Source organism: Dreissena polymorpha, unplaced genomic scaffold, assembly GCF_020536995.1.
Source record: "Dreissena polymorpha isolate Duluth1 unplaced genomic scaffold, UMN_Dpol_1.0 chrUn059, whole genome shotgun sequence".
Classification (NCBI taxonomy): domain Eukaryota; kingdom Metazoa; phylum Mollusca; class Bivalvia; order Myida; family Dreissenidae; genus Dreissena; species Dreissena polymorpha.
The window spans coordinates 46,733-65,224 of NW_026273373.1; the positions used below are offsets into that span (position 1 = coordinate 46,733).

General features: G+C 33.7%; 1 long non-coding RNA gene across 3 annotated transcripts; it reads right to left on the reverse strand.

The window, feature by feature from the left end:
• Positions 1 to 3,884: 3,884 nt before the first annotated feature.
• LOC127863918 (uncharacterized) lies at positions 3,885 to 12,016 on the reverse strand. Of its 3 annotated transcripts, XR_008041245.1 has the most exons (4): positions 7,455 to 11,891; positions 5,694 to 6,917; positions 4,941 to 5,087; positions 3,885 to 4,410 (listed from the first exon to the last, which is right to left on the reverse strand). It is a non-coding gene; the product is annotated as an uncharacterized LOC127863918 (long non-coding RNA). The 3 variants fall into 3 exon arrangements; XR_008041243.1 differs by lacking the exons at positions 3,885 to 4,410; positions 4,941 to 5,087 and having other exon boundaries at positions 5,595 to 6,906; positions 7,455 to 12,016; XR_008041244.1 differs by lacking the exons at positions 3,885 to 4,410; positions 4,941 to 5,087 and having other exon boundaries at positions 5,595 to 6,917; positions 7,455 to 12,016.
• Positions 12,017 to 18,492: the final 6,476 nt, after the last annotated feature.

Genomic DNA, 18,492 nt, shown 5'->3' on the forward strand with positions numbered 1-18,492 from the left:
TCGGAGCGGGTACAGGAGCTGGAGAAACAGAGGGATACCCTGCGTGACAACGTAACTTACCTCCAGTCGCAGTCAATGCGCAATAATCTCATATTCACGGGGGTATCGGAGGACAATTCGAATGGAAGCGAGCCACCGGAAACAACAGAGAAGAGGCTTCGCCAGCACCTCCATGACGCCTGTAAGATAGCTCGTGACGTTGCGGACTCCATAAAGTTCGAAAGGGTGCACCGTTCACCGGGTTCACTAATTTCTGGCAAGGTCAGAAATATAGTGGCGAAATTTACATATTTCAAGGACAGAGAGAGCGTTCGGAAGTGCTGGAAAGAGTTAGATGGGACTGTGCACCGTGTGTTCGAACAATTTCCACAGGACGTAATCGAAAAACGGCGTAAACTAGTGCCTAAGATGAAGGAGGCAAGGCGACAGGGTAAGCGTGCGTACCTGGTATTCGATACGCTTTACATCGACGGAAACGCGGTGCGAGCGTAGGGGCACGAAGGCAGTGAGATATCCATACTATCATGGAATGTACATGGACTGAGTGAATGTAAAAAATCTAGTACCGAGTTTTTAAATATTTTATGTTCTTCTGATAAATGTTTCTTATTTGAATCATGGACCAAAGCTTCTAGTAACATTACAATCAATGGCTATCAATCCTTTAACTTTTTAAGAAAATTTCAACACAGGAATGCACGGCGATGCAGCGGTGGAATTGTTATTTATTTTAAAGACCATCTTAAAGATGGCATCGAAATTGTTCGTAACCATCACGACACTATTATTTGGTTAAAACTTAAACATGATTTTTTTAATACTGCTAATGATATGTATATATGTGGAAGCTATGTATGGGGAGAAGATTCTCCAGTTTATAATACCATTAACGTGGATCTTTTTGATATTTTAGAAAATGATGTTTCATATTATTCTGAACTTGGTAGTGTCTTTGTTACAGGAGATCTGAATAGTAGAACCAGTAATAAATGTGATTTTATTGTATATGACTCAATTAATACTGTACTTGACGATTTTGACTATATACCAGACCACTCCTCAGTTAGGGCCTCTATTGATACAATACACAATAATCATGTGATTAAATTGCTCGATTTATGTAAATCAAGCACTTTACGTATTGTCAATGGAAGAATAGGTGATAGTTGTAAACAAACATTCTTTTCAAGTAACGGTTCATCTGTCATTGACTACTTATTGACCAATGAATGCAACTTTCCATTGATATCACAATTTACTGTTGGCGAATTTAACGAGTGGAGTGATCATGCTCCGTTGCACTTTTCATTGTTTGGTAATAATTGTCTACCTAGTTACGAGACATTAACCGATGTCAAATATAAATGGGACAGTTCGCGTAGAGATGAATTTCGCGCAAGAATTATTTCGAAACTTCCTATTTTTAATGAAATTGTAATAAGTATTGATAATTCGAGCCAATTGTCAATTAACTCCATTATAGATAAATTCACAGCCACAATTCGCAGTGAAGCGGATGAGTTATTCTCAAAATCGTACAAGTACAGTAATAAACCTTCATTCAATACTGACAGTAGTTTAAAGCATGCAGATTGGTTTGACAACGGATGTATTACTGCACGAAATCACTACCATGACGCTTTAAAATATTTTAACCTTAACATGACCGATTAAAATAGAAAAGTGTTGTGGGAAAAAAAAAGTATTTATAAGAAATTAATTATGAAAAAGAAAAATATTGTATATCAGCGTAAAATGGCAGAAATTTAAAGTTTGAAAAGTAAAAAGCCGAAAGATTTTTGGAAAATTTTCAAATAAAAAAATAAAAGTAATTGCAATAAAATTCCATTAGATGTATTTAAAGAGTTTTTTGAAAATTTAAGTAATACTAATTCGGACAATCATAATGCACAGGCAGAATTTTTTTGTTCGAACAATGACTTTGACATTGAAAATTGTACTTTTCCCGAATTAGACCAACCAATAACGGTAAATAAGGTATTAAATGCATGTAAACACTTGAAGCGTAATAAAGCGTCTGGTGGTGACTGTATTTTAAACGAATACTTTATTGAGTGCATTGATATCTTATCCAGTCATTTGTGTGATGTTTTTAATAGTATTTTAACCTCTGGCTATTTTCCTGAAAAGTGGACAGAGGGTATAATTATACCATTGCATAAAAAAGGCCCCGAGGACGATGTGAATAATTATAGAGGAATAACCCTTGTTAGCTGTTTTTCTAAGCTATTTACAACTATTTTAAACAAACGCATTGAATTATTTTGCGAAAATAATGCTAAAATTTCGGATGCACAATTCGGATTTAGAAAAGGTTGTTCCACCGTTGATGCCATATATATTCTTATGTCAGTTGTACAACATTTTTTAAATGAAAATAGGCGTCTGTATGTTGTTTACGTTGATATGCTTAAATGTTTTGATAGCATATATCGCAATGCATTATGGCTAAAAATGTACAAATCCGGTATACAAGGCAAAATATTACGAATAATTAAAAATATGTATGAAAATGTCAAATCATGTGTAAAAGCATGCTCGACATACTCTGAATACTTTAGCTACGCCGTTGGTCTACGGCAAGGGGAGGTAATGTCTCCTATTCTATTTTCATTGTTTGTCGAGGACTTAGAACTTTTTTTACAAGATAGTGTCCATTCTGGTTTAAATATAGAAGATATAATTTTAATTTTACTGTTGTTTGCAGACGATATGGCGATTTTGGGTAAATCACCCGAAGAAATACAATCTCATTTAGACAACCTTTACCTTTATTGTAACTCATGGGGACTTAATGTTAATACTAGCAAAACAAAAATAATGGTTTTTCGGAAAAGGGGTAGAATTCGCCGAGATGAGACTTGGACATATAATGGGGAAACTATAGAAGTCGTTGATAATTTTAACTATTTGGGTACTGTTATTAATTATACTGGTAGTTTTATATTAAACCAGGAGCAGTTAGTAGGTAAAGCCCTTAAGGCTATGAATACTTTGCTTTATAAATGCAAACAGTATGATCTAAAACCTAGAATATTGTGTCAATTGTTTGATGCCTTTGTTGGCTCTATTTTAAATTATGCATCAGAGATATGGTGTTTTAATAAATTCAAAGATATTGAACGCATCTATTTAAAATTTTGTAAAAGGTTGTTAAATGTTAAAAGCAATACATGTAATGCAACGGTATATGGTGAATTAGGTAGACACCCACAGTATGTAAATAGATATGTTCGTATTGTAAAATATTGGCTTAAAGTTGTTAATAGTGAAAATATTATCATAAAAACTGTGTATAACCAGGAGATAAATGATTGTGATAAAGGGTATAAAAATTGGGTTTCGAATTTGAAAAAGTTATTAAATGATTATGGATTTTAATATATATTCGAAAATGCAAATATGATTAATGCAAAGTCGTTCTTATGTGAATTTAAATGTAGAATTGTAGATGCTTTTAAACAAGAATGGTTTGGTAATATGAACGATATTTCTGTTTTAGATGTGTATAGAATATTCAAAACAACTCTTGAATACGAAACTTACTTAGATTTACTGCCAAAAAGTTTGCGTTCATACTTTGTTAAACTAAGGGCTTCTGCCCACCCTTTGAGAATTCAAACTGGAAGATACGCACGTAATAATATTCCCCGTAATGAAAGATATTGTCAATGTTGTGAGCAAAGGGACATAGAGGATGAATTCCACTTTATATGTAAATGTCCATGTTTCCAGCAATTAAGACAAAAATATATAAAAATTGTTTACTATGTGAATCCATCAGTTTTTAAGTTTCATACTTTATTGAACTCAACTTGTAAAATTGAAATTATAAATTTGTGTAAATATATAAAGGAATCTCTGGCCGTAAGACATTTTATCACAAATAATATTGCCAGCGAAAACTAAAGTAGTTCCTTACTGCTAGTAAAACGATATATATTTAACTACGGTGATGTAAAGTCTTTCTTCTTTGTTAAATATACTTTGTCTCAAATTGTTATATTACATTTTGTATATTGTTATAACTCATACGTTGTAATATATAGACACGTGACAATATTTTGTATTATATTTTGTGTATTTAGACGATGTACATTTGTATAAGTCTTAATAAACTGTCTGTTCTGTTCTGTTCTGTTTGATAGACTACTGCGGTGCCTGTACCTCTTTTCACACATATCACAAGCAAAGTTTTTCTCTCCATTGTGGTTGTCAAGGTGGGCCTGAAGGTCAATTTTCTCTCGGAGTTTTGCATTGCAAATTAAACAGGTAAATTGCTTTGCAGCTACCTCCCTCCGGACGTGACGATTCAGGTCATCTTTCGTTGAAAACTTTTTGCCGCATTGTTCACAGGGGAACGGCTTTTTAACACCTTGAATGCTGCATCTTATCAACACAAAAATTGAAACTGCTGAATTATCATTCAATACAGAAAAATACACACAGAATATTATCCATAATAATATGGCACTTCTCAAAATGATGGTTGTCAGAAGCGCTCCAGATAAGGCGCGTAAACGCGTATTTACGCATTTCAAAATCCAAATACGCATTAAAAAATATTTGTAAGGGTCCAATTACATACGTGAAGTATCGGTACGCGCACATTCTGGATTTATGCGGTGTAAATTCCAGTGAATTGTTCAGTGACAATTTGCATTGAAATTTATCTGGACCATTATTGTCGTTCAAAACTATACACTATAATGACCACACCAATATGCACCACATTAGTAATTATTTGTTCTTTTTAAGCCGGCTTATTTCGAAAACACCATACAAAACATTTTAAAAAGTGCTTTGAAACTAGGTTATAAAAAACATACTTTCGCTCAAAATGCAGTGACCTATGTTGAATTGTAATTTGATTTTTAAACCGACAGAACCTAGCATTGTACTAAAAACAAAATACACACCTGTGTCTGTTGAACGCCTGTTTTGTGTAACATGTTTTTTCACAACAGGCGAATCGTCCAGTCCCTCTGTGGCGCTTATCATGAAGCTTTAACCCCCAATCCGATTTCAATGTCTTCCCACAGATTTCACACACGAACGTCATTTTTCTGTAATAAAAGAATTATTATTTGTTAAAACATATTTCTTAAATGTTTTATAAAGTTTTAAAGACTACACCAAAAGAGGTATGAAACCACAGGCACTCGGCATTAGCTACTACCCCCCATGACAAAAAAAGTTCGTCGATTTTTTTTTCACCTTATACATATAAATATAAGTTATAAAAAAAAAATTCGACGAACTTTTTTTGTCATGGGGGGTAGTAGCTAATGCCGAGTGCCTGTGTATGAAACGCACGTGATTGGATGTGACACACTATCTTATTCTTTTCGTCACAGTTCAATAAACATGCGTGTTTACTAATGCACGGCTTTTTCGTGAGTTTTGGCGGGTATACCGTCAATTGAAGTTCCGTAGTCATATATTTTTTTTATGAGTAGTTATGAGTAAATTTATTATTCTCTATTCTCAAAATACTATTAAAATCTCATCATCTTTATAACCCATATCATCATCATTATCATTATCAAACAAATAATAAACCAAAGACAAAATAGGAGTGAGTGCTTGTATTTGACAGGACTTTCAACAAATAAATGCAAAAAACAATTCTTCTGAAGCCCGTATATGTTGTATGCGCAATGGATATAGACCTCAACGGCACCGCTCAGTTGAGGAATCTCGAGACGACTGGAAACGGTGTAACATCTTTGTTCAGGCGTATAAAGAACTGAAACGATACTATTTAAATGCTGTAGGGCATGTAATTATGAATACTTCACATACACATGTGTGTCATGTGAAAAAGTGCAAATGTATTCATAACAATTAGACGTCAAGTATATATCTCAAAAAAGAGTTACTGTTTGAATAAACTGATCCCCGCCGATGCCCACAGTGCACACAGGACGCCCCCAATGCCCATCAATCACGCTAACTTGCTTAAATATTATAAATTAACAAATGTGAAACATTAATTTGTTCAAAGAAGCTGCTAATATCTGCAAGATTCATCTACCACCACCAATCAAGAGAAGTGTACATGACTTCACGTACACCCCATACAATACTCAGTAGTAATAAACGATTCAGGTAAAACCGCGAGCGGGATACGCAACCCTACTGCCATTTTTGTTTTCTTATTTTTTCTTTTAATGGCAGGGGGACGTATGAGGACCCATGGCTCGAGACCGGTGTCTAGGTGCCTTCATCACCTCCCGAAACCTCTAATTTAGAGAAATCTACAAATAAGCAGCTATTAAGATACTGTAACATTAAGTATTTAATAGTAAAAAATGTAATTAAAACATTATCAATTCATTGCGCAAGTTAACATAACAAACAAACATCAAAAGCATTCTGCACACACCCCGGACATCAGCAAGAAACAAACAAATCACTCAAACCATAAAATCCATAAAGCATCTATAAAGAATGTTGATAAATCATAAATATTCCGAGAAATATATAAATGCATATGACGAATTTAACAGCTATATTAAACCGACTTCAACATCTAACCAGTCACACCAAAATGAAAATATTAAGTAATCGTACAATAAAAATGTCTTTAAAATTAAACGTTCATTACGAACTACAACAAAAAATAATAACACTTGACATTTAAACATACCAATATTTCAATAAGTATGCTGGAGGTACTATCTCCAGGAAGTGAGAGTCTCGAAAAACATGACACCCATAACTTAAAAGACCTCATTCAAACACAATATTAAGTAACAAATGAGTCAAAATAATCAAGAAAACTTAGCTGCTTCAGACTTAAATGAAAATACACCCATCGTCTTTCCTAGTAAAGAAATCGGTTCGTGTTAAGATCCCATCTCACATGGACTAAAAACCGAACTGAAAATATACTAAATATAGACTTTATAATAGCAAAATTACAAACATAAAAGCAATGTAACCAATTATTTAACCATACATATGTTCATTAAGGGAGGGCGGGCGGGGTTATCACCCTTTCGTTTTCTTGCTCCATAACTTTGCCTGTCAAAAACAACCCTCGAATGGCGTCTCACTAGATGTGCAAATCATATATACCCCAAAACGAAAAACTCGTGCGCTTTCGCGCTAAAACACAAAACCCGTGCATTATACGCGCTAAACCATTACCATAATCTCTCTTCTAAATAACACGTATTAAACCATACTATACCGTATTTCTCAAACCGAGAATAATTTCATTTACTCATAGTTATGAGTAAATTTATTATTCTCTATTCTCAAAATACTATTAAAATCTCATCATCTTTATAACCCATATCATCATCATTATCATTATCAAACAAATAATAAACCAAAGACAAAATAGGAGTGAGTGCTTGTATTTGACAGGACTTTCGAATAAAACAAAGAGAGAATACAAATAATATAAAACATAAAATGAATACCTAAATATTCTCCACCACGTTATATACCTCTCGAACTGTGTTTTAACTGAAAAGATACAATTACAAACATTTGTAAAAGCAATAAAATTAATTCAATCAAAATAGGCACACTATGGCCTTCAACAACGGTCAACTGACCACACAAGCCAACTGGCTTATCAACATCAGGCACACTCTGGCCTTCACAAACGGTCAAATGACCACACAAGCCAAACGGCTAATCAACATCAGGCACACTCTGGCCTTCACAAACGGTCAAATGACCACACAAGCCAAACGGCTAATCAACATCAGGCACACTCTGGCCTTCACAAACGGTCAAATGACCAATCGAATAATGCACAAGAGAATTAAACAGATATAATAAAACAATATTTACAAAATTAATGATAAACATTAAAACGGAAATAAAAAATATCATAATCATAATCCTTATAATTATAATAACATACTACATAAACCATACCTTTATGTTCTCTAATACTTAATATACCATTCGTACTGTCCAGTTACTGCACTGCAAAAAATAAACTTGCAAAGATTGTTAATTCCATGTGAACATGCTTTTTAAGAAAATAAGTTCAACTCACAAAAGCCAACCGGCTTTCACACATCAGATCAACTTGCTTTAAAAAACGGTCAACTGACCATACAAGCCAACTGGCTTACCAAATCAGGCCAAATGGCCGTAAACAAATTGGTCCAATGACCACAAGGAACATACACACAACACAAACACAGAACTTAATAATACTCAAAAGCATTTCCAAACCATTTATATAATAATATATTATAGTGTCTTTAAATGTGCTACGAACAACACATCATACATTTCAAAACACACATACATTAAAAATGACTTTTCACAAATCTAAATTTAGCGACACCGATAATCGGTCTTTCAAAGAATCTTTAACATATCCGTCCTTATTGGAAACACTTTTTCATCTACCATGCCTTTGCCAAAGTCTATCCACAGTCTTATTATTGGCACTTATAGATGCTCCACCAGCACGAAAAGAATGAAGTCCATATTTAGAAGAAACATAACCCAATAGACTTAACTTCTTCTTAAAACTATCATTTATAGTAGAATAACTTATATGCTTATTATTAGAAATCAATTTGAAACAGTGTTTAACATTACACAAATAAACTGGTCTAAACACATAATCAGTAGATGAACATGCAATATCTGCAACACACAAATACTTTTCAAACAATTTCACAGGTCATGTGTCTGTATTAGTTTTTGCAATCAGAATAGTATTACCCTCTCTTAAAATGTCCGTTTTTGACTTTTCAACTTTAATATCACAATGCGTATCTAAAAATACAACATCTGATCTTTAACAGACAAAATTTCACTTATCCTAAAAAAACCAGCATAAAATAAGAAAAAGATTGTAATGCCTCTTAAATACCCCAAAGAACAATCGCTCTCAGAAACAAAAGTGTGATAAAATTTCTTTAATATATCTGATGTAATAGGCTCTTTTTTAACTACCGGCTTTGCAATTCTCCAAATGCACCCAAATAAAATACATCATAATAATCCTAGTAATAATAATAACATACAACATAAACCATACCTTTATGTTCTTCAATACTTAATATACTATTCGAACTGTCCAGTTACTGCATTGCAAACAATAATCTTGCAAATATTGTAAATTCTATGAGACTTTCGTTCCAAGAAAGTTCGGTAACCTGACAACACAAGCCAACAGGCTTTCACACACCATATAGAATGGCTTTAAAAACGGTCAACTGACCATACAAGCCAACTGGCTTTCAAAATCAGGCCAATTGGCCTTAAACAACTTGGTCCAATGACCACAAGAGACATGCACAAATACCAAACACATTTTACTAATGTTCTCACAATCAATACGTATGTTCTGCTCTTAAAATTAAAACTACCGACTTGACATTTGTTTTAGGTTCAATTCACCAACACAGACATACTTTAAGCTACTGATCGAACCCTGGCTCAAATTTCCATGGCAATAGCATAAGCTCAATTGATATACTAGAACACCGTATTAATTTTGATTTACTAATTTGAAAACAACAAAATGCTTAACACACTCAAATACAAAGCTATAGGTACTTGGTCGGCTGCAAAACTCGTAAATTTTTGGAATTTTAACCCATCAAACAAATCTCAAAGAAAACCGGTATTGATGCAAAGTTGAATTTCTGTGACTCTAAAAGGAATACATGTACCATCTGAGAATAATCCCTGTTGCTGAACCGTTACTTGTTTTTGTTCAATTAAACGCAAAACCTAGAAACTCATTCATTTTTACGTGCTAAACAATAACCATACTCACTTTCTCTTCTAAATAATATGTATAGACCAACATCATTCGGTATTTATCAAACCGAAAATAATTTCATTCACTCAAAATTCGTTAATGTAGTATTATCCATTCACAAAATACTGTCAACTATTCCTCCTCCTCATCAATAACGTTAGCATCATCATCAACATTTATAACATCATCATCAATAAAAGCATCATTATTAATCTTAACAAGTTATTTTCTAACACATCATTACGCAAAAAAAAAAAAAACATTTTTTTTTTTTTTTTTTTTATACCTTTCGAGCTGCCCTCTTACTATAATAATGTTACACTATTCATTATTTATTCTTCGAACTGTCCAGCTTCTGAAAAAATAAACTTCGCAAACATGTGTAAATGCAATTTCAACATGTGTTTTGAGACATTTTAGTGAATTGACACGCAAGCAAACTGGCTTATACGCATCTGAAAAAATCTGCTTTCAACAAACTGTCAACGGACAACCCGAGCCAACCGGTTAATTTACATAAGCCAATCTGGCCCTTAATAACATACATTTAATGTTCCCCAATATATATAATATCCTTCGAACAGTACAATCTTAACATTAAATAAAAACAAAAATGTAAACGCACGTTTTAACAAATTTGGTTAACAAACTACACGCGCTAACTGGGTTTATCCACATCTGGTCAACTGGCTTTCACCAAAACGATAAGCAAATTACACATGTTAACTGGCATTCAAAAAACGGCCAAACACCATAAAAGCAAAATGTCTTTACACATCAAGCCAACAGGCCACCAAACAAGAACAAAAACTATCACGAAAACAAAATGACTTATATTGCAAATAAATCCGGTCTACTTTTGTTATCATTACAGTACCTAATCTTTAAAAATGCATTTAACTATGACGAAACTAAATTTAACAAAACCGATAAATGCCTTTCATCTAAGTTTAAAACAACAGTCTTATTGTCAACGCTCTTTTCAAACCAAATTTATACCACAGTTTATCCAAAATATCGTAAATTAATTAGCACATATGCATGCACCATTATTGACACCAACCTTGCAGGGAAAACTTAACGTCTTAAATTATTATGAAAAATATAATAACTCTTAATGTTTAAATTCAATTTAGAGAAATTTTTTAATTGTATACAACAATAACATATAAACTGTTTATTCAATATCCAGTGAACGAGATGTAATATATGCACAACACAAACATGTTTCGAAAAAAGTTTACAAGACAAGTCTCTATAGCTGTTTCATAGATGAATATAATATATATTTCAGTAATGTATCGATTTTTTATGTTTCATTCTTAATTCACAATTGGAATACCTGAATAGTTTAAAGATATGTTTGCATAAATTTTCATCCGCTCATTATCATACCACGTCATATATCGCACACAACCATCTAGCTGAATTATAAGGAAAACGGCAGTTAATTGTTATTAATCGTTTGTTGAATTATACGCTTGGAACTAATACACAAACTTGTAACACATGTATTACCATATAAGGTTTTATATCTTAAAACAATAAAAATAAAGCAAGGTGTTCGTAAAAACATGAGGGAGAGTGATCTAACTCTGCTATCAAAACAACCTGGAGTGACACACTATGTGGCCTTACCTATATATAATCCTACCAGACCATTACATTTGCGACATCTTTTTGAACTTAAATAGTTTCATTTTTACCCAATAATCAAATCAATTGATGTATCTGAATAGTTGGAACTAAACAAAAACAACAGCACAAATAAAGATATGGAGCATGTTATTGAATATACTTATCATTAAAGTTAACAAGGAACACAACCTGTGTTAATTTCAATCGGAATGTTGTTGCCAGTGTTATTACAATAAACAGAACCAACAAGTCTGACCTTTGTTCGAAGTTCCAGCTCACCATTCCGCTTCTAGCAGAGAATCAGTCCTCTCATCGAAAATCTCCTTCCGAATACTATGTATTTCGCAAATGAACGCCTAAACTACTTTATCACCCTTTCGTTTTCTTGCTCCATAACTTTGCCTGTCAAAAACAACCCTCGAATGGCGTCTCACTAGATGTGCAAATCATATATACCCCAAAACGAAAAACTCGTGCGCTTTCGCGCTAAAACATGCACACAAAACCCGTGCATTATACGGGCTAAACCATTACCATAATCTCTCTTCTAAATAACACGTATTAAACCATACTATACCGTATTTCTCAAACCGAGAATAATTTCATTTATGAGTAGTTAATATGTTCGTATTTGTAACCTTATCATAATTTTGAAGACTTTCAAAAAAGTGTACAGTGTGTGTTTCATCATCCTTTGAATATTTTCGCAACCTGCGTTTGCCATTTCCTATTGCTCAAGAAATACCAACCTGCGTTTGAAAAACAAAACAAAACAAAAAATAAGATATTTTTCAAATTTCACCGCTATTTTTGTCATGAATGTTATTAAATATATTAAAATGAAGAGTAAACTCATACTAATTCAGGCGTTAAACCAATATTTTTTTAAAGAAAATCCTCAAAACCACATAAACAAACAGCGTTTGCATTGCATTTCAGAATTTTGTGTCGAAGTGTTATCGGAAAGTTGAAACAGTAAAGGCAATCGAATCATTTCAAAAAACAGTTTATTTAGTATACTGTGTCATAGGCTATCGCTTTTTTAAAACTGAAATTTCGATCATATGAAAAAACAACAAAACTTACCTTAATGTGCAAGATTACAGACTGTTTCTTCAACCGGCGTTGACTTTTGCGGTCACGTGATACAAGTTGTTCACCCCCGGTGAGTTCGAGGTAGAGTAATGCCTGATATTAGTCAGATTGCTGCTGTGCATTTGAAGACGGGTTTTAAGTTCTCGACATATGTAAAGACAAAAGTGCCAATTTCTTCCGAAGCTCAGAAAGTGATTGGCATCTCTGTTGATGATCATGACATAATGCGTGTAAATGGTGGAAGTGTTGATAGTGTATCAATTAAAACTTCTCTACTTGATTGTATGATGTGGCTTGCAAAGTTCTCAGAGCCATTTTTGTTGCTCATAATGGGCGCAGGTTTGATTTTCCGGTTTTGATTAACGCATTGCTGAACACACACTATTTTGAAACGTTTTGTAATTGTGTAAGCAGTTTTTTTGACTCTTTGCCGGTTTTAAAAAATCGTATCTTGGACAGTCACACAAACAGGGAGATCTAGTGAACGTGTTCTCCAGGCAACCTGCAACGCCCACAGTGCTCCTGATGATGTTGAAGCACTGAGATCTTTGCTTAAAACATGTAACATTACTGACAATATGGCCCACATCTTTACTGTTACTGCAATCCATAATTCAGTTTGTTTAAGTCATGAAAAGCCTTAAAGGCAAAGAACATTAGATTCTTAGACGTGCTGTTGCATAGAGGAACTCTAAAGCGACCAACAGCTAAATACATTGCGGGATATGGACTGGCCTTGTGCCATTTGAAAGCCATATTTTCTAGTTCCGGAGAGGATGACTTTAGGGATACTTTCATTGCTAAAAACAATGAGGGACTACGAAAAGTCACAAACGCAAAACATATTTTATCTGAAGTGGTCCCTAAAATCGGTCAGTTTTTCAGTGACGAAAAGTGACGGAACGAGATAATATGGCTTTCAAATGACACGCGGCCAGTCAAGATCACGCAATAGCTTTATACTGATACTAAATTATGTACATCTAGTTGTCATTAATCTGGCTGTTTTTATTAAAATATAAGTTGTATATTATTGTACTACGTGTTTAAAGAAACATGATAACTTATACATCTTTATGCTACGTAATATTGGGACAACTTTGACATTTTGTGGTGAACTGCGCCTGTATTCATATGCTGCCTTTTAACTTAAGGTGACCTTAAGATTGAATTATTAGCTCGGCTGTTTTCGGAGAAAACTCCGAGGTATTATCTTCGTCGTCCGACGTCCGCCGTCGTGCTGAAACCTTTACATTGGCTCTAAAATTAAAGTGCTTACGCCTACAACTTTGAAACTTCATATGTACATGCACCTTGATGAGTTCTACACGCCACACCCATTTTTGGATCACTAGGTGAAAGGTCAAGGTCACTGTGGCCTCTAATATAAAACTTTAACTTTGCCTCTAACATCATAGTGCTTCCACCTACAACTTTGAAAGTTCATATTTACATGCACCTTGATGAGTTCTACATGCCACACCCATTTTTGGGTCACTAGGTCAAAGGTCAAGATCATTGTGACCTCTAATATAAAACTTTAACTTTGCCTCTAACATCACAGTGATTCCACTTACAACTTTGAAACTTCATATGTACATGCACCTTGATGAGTTCTACACACCACATCCATTTTTTGGTCACCAGGTAAAAGTTAAGGTCACTGTGACCTCTAATATAAAACTTTAACTTTGCCTCTAACATCACAGTACTTCCACCTACAACTTTGAAACTTCATATGTAGATGCACCTTGATGAGTTCTACACGCCACACCCATTTTGGGTCACTAGGTCAAAGGTCAAGGTCACTGTGACCTCTAAAAAAAAAATTATGACAACTTTCGCAGCCGAGCGTGACACCCGTTATGCGGTGCTCTTGTTAATGTATTATTATATCAATATTAATTCAAAGTTAGCTAAATTTCTTCACATGTCATGGTTTATAACTGTAGCTTTTAATAAGCAACTAGAAACCCCCCAAAAAGAAGTGATATACAAATTTATACTTAAATTCATTGCGTGAAAATGAATTGGGGTAGGCATACTCAAAGTAAAATTTCTTGAGATAGGAACGGTAATACTTCATGAAATTCAATTAGTGTGTAGAAAATATGTTGTGTTAAATAAATATTACAATATATGCATTTCATCACACTACAAGTGACATAAAACGTAATTAAAGTTTCTTGTCACTGAGCCATTTGTTGTCGTTTTTGCCATCTTATCCAGATAAGTGCATATATTATTGGACATCAAAGACACAATTCTCTTTCAATGACACTTTTTTAATTAGGTATCTACTAACAAAATCCAATCGAGTACGTTTATTAAGTTAATTGTCAAAATATATGTATATCCCATTACAAAAAACTATATATTTTGGATATAGGGTAAATCCAAAGAAAACGCCCAACCGAGTCAAGGGGTAGGTGTATTCAACCAAGTATAAAAAGTTAACAGGCTTGTAAAAAGTTTTAAAATTTTGCAATTAGTTGTGATATACAATTTACTGTGTGGAAATAATAACATATTTGTGTTTCTGGAAAAGCTTAGGCTTCCACTACCTTAACAGCTTAGTTAGAAGGTGATTTTTCAAGCGGTACCGTAGTGTAGTGGTTACACGCTCGCTTCACATGTGAGAGGTACAAGGTTCGAGCCCCAGTAGAATCAAATTATTGTATTTGTGATCTATGTCAACTTTTTGTTTTGATGTAGACATTTTAGTTTAAATAAATATGCTGTTTTATTGAAACCATTTTTTGTTTTTATTATGCCCATGAAATATATGTGTGAGGGGGGGGGGGGGGGGGGGGGTTCGTAAACACATTAAAACTTTTACAGTGTTTTCATATCAATGAGTACTCAACCCCTATCGTAAATGAGCAACGTAAGAATAAGTTCAGAATCATCTCCCCTTGAAGTTGAGAAAAATATGAATTAACGCTTACAAGATGAAGCAGATTTTTTAAAACCTACACAGTTCTGTTCCATTAATGAAAAATGCACACGGATGCCAGTAAAAAGAAAACCAATGTAAATAAAATGAACTATGAAATATTTGGGAGTTACAACACGAAATCATAGATAATGGTTATTTGGGGGTTAAAACACAACATCATAGATAATGGTTATTTGGGGTTATAACACACAATCATAGATAATGGTTATACCAGTATCTTTTTCTATTGTGTTTAAAATAATCGGCCAATATATTAATATTTACAGTAAAAAAAAAATCGTTCCATGTAACTTCATTGAGTGCCTTTTACACTGAAATTCCCGACGCCCTTTGATGCTAAATAGGCTAAATAGGCTAAATAGGCTGAAAATGCTGTTAAATAGGCTAAATAGGCTAAATAGGATGTATTTTTCAACCTATTTACTAAAAAGGCTAAATAGGCTAAAATAGGCTAAAAAGGCTGAAGAGGCTGTTAAAATGGCTAAATAGGCTAAATAGGATGTTTGTTTCAACCTATGTACTAAATAGGCTAAATAGGCTAAATAGGCTAAATAGGCTAAATAGGCTAACTTCACACACGTATACTTATCTTGTATGTCTGTGAAACGTTCTTTTGTTCTCAACATATAGTGGCGATCTTTTGTATTCACGGGTGCTAACAACGCAATAGTAGAGTGTTAAGTTTGTTTATATTCACAGTTTTCAATTCATAAAACGTTGAATATGAGTTCACCAATAACTACAGGTATACTTTAGACATAAACGAAAAAGCTTTATATTCGCTAAAACCGAATATAAAAATCAACTAAATATAAAAAGAAATATCTTTTTAAAAGGTAGTCGTCGTAAATGCTGACTTTGAAATAAATTTTGAAATTTACGTTTCTAAACAATTAAATTGAAAACAAAAGTTAAACTATTGTGTTTTTTTCACTTGTTAGTCGCATAATAACATTATTCTCCGTATGAAATGTGTATTATCATTGTCAAATCACATATAAGTGTTAGTAGATAAAAATTATACTACGGGAGTTCACATCATATGTGTCCTCACATGCCTTATTATGAGTGTATTTCTTCACCATCGAAATGAATCGTATGTGAATATTCGATTTACACGCAGTTGTCTTTCGACACATTTAAATCACGCGTTCATTGCCGCGTCATGCGAAAATGGGTCGTATGCGTTTCGGGCTGCGTATCTTAAGCCCAACCTGTGCATGTGCGCAGTCTGGTCAGAGGCGATACTGTTCGCTTTAAAATCACTCAGTGTGTTATCGTCTCATTATGTATCTCCTGACCAGACTGAGGGATTCACAGGCTGAGTGGGCTATATATATGATGGGCTAATATGGAATAAGACCCATTTTCGCATGACGAGGGTCATTAAAAATTTCATTGCGAATTGTAAATGGCACATTTAAGCACAATGCTTTTCGATACGAAATTGAATTCAGAATAGCAAACTGGTTTATAAAGAAACCCTATCCAGGCGTTCAGTAACGATTTCCAGACATGCTGACAGAGTAAGGCAAACATACTATTAAAATTATACAACATCGTTTAAGCTGTGTTTTTTCGTAATTATATATGATATAGCTTTTGCATGTTATGTCCTATGTTATTTTTTTAGCTGCTATCTTATGTTTAAGCTTGCTTAATATATGTTCCTATATGTACTGGGTGTCTTGTTATGTTTAATGTGTTTAATGTTTCCTTGGTTTTCCTATTTGTACTGTTTTTTATTTTCATGTTTTTTCCGTTCATGTTTGTATGCTTTGTATAATATGTATTTATTCATTACTAATCTCTGTTGTACTAAATGTGTCTGATATTTTAAGTACATGTAAACGCTAGTCTTTTAAAGTAATATTAAGTTACCCCAAGTCTTTTAAAGCAATACTTTATTCAAACTCATATTCCCTGTTGTTCTCAACTACAGGATTTTTATAATTATGTTTTCATTGCATGTGCTATATATCATATTGTTATCATGCAATGTAATGTGTAAGTTGGCTTTAAAAGCTCTTCAGATCTTGTGTTATCCTTACTATATACATAAATATTATTCGACTAGACTTGACTTGCCATTTGAGGTTGGATAATTTAACGCTTTTCCTCTTATCGTGACACTATATTATTTCGGTATTGTTTGTTTTTGCATCTTAAAAGCAAAACTGTGTTTATCGATAGGCAAAGATATACGTCCCGGACGAATAAGTGAACGAGTACTGACCCTGTTTTTCTGCGTGATCGATTTTAACGCGTAATTGTAACTGGGCCACAATTTGTGTCGTTTGAACATACAGAGAGTAGTACGAAATTTCTCACACTGATCAGTGCTACCTCCTTTACGCTGAGCACAGACACAGTGATGTAGCCAAAGTTCAGAGGTTTTATCTTGGACCGGCGTATGAAATATTCGAATATATCCATGAATGTCTGCTGGCGTTATGTAAAAAAACAACGGTGAAAAGCTGGGTAAAACAACAATGCCGAAAAAACGCATTAATGCGCTATACCCATGTTAAGGTAAGAGATGTTGACACCGTGTGGACTGATGGTGTAACACGTAATGCATAAACAACAAAGTACGGGTCAACAGGGCTGTCTTAATGACTACCTCATTCGTGACATTTAGTTTTTATTTATTTTCATCAATTATCTTATTGTTTATTTTGAATTTGTTTGTGGTTTGAAAAATCAAACGTTTTGTACATGGATTTTTCATCATGAAATTATATTCTTAGTGTGATAGTATTCGATATTCCAACAATATTCATTTAATATAATTGTGATTGCGTATTGTCTTTATATTCAGTTCTCATTACCATTTTCATCATACTTTCTATGCTTTCAGAACGTCAAAAAAGGACCATATTGTTGTTACACACATGTATTTTGTCTACGTTATCTCTATAAAATAAAAAGGATGATAAAAAGTGCATGCACATCTCGACCCGTGCATTAAGACACACAATGTATAAATTTGAATGGCTTGTGTTCATTTCAAACTTGCGATTTA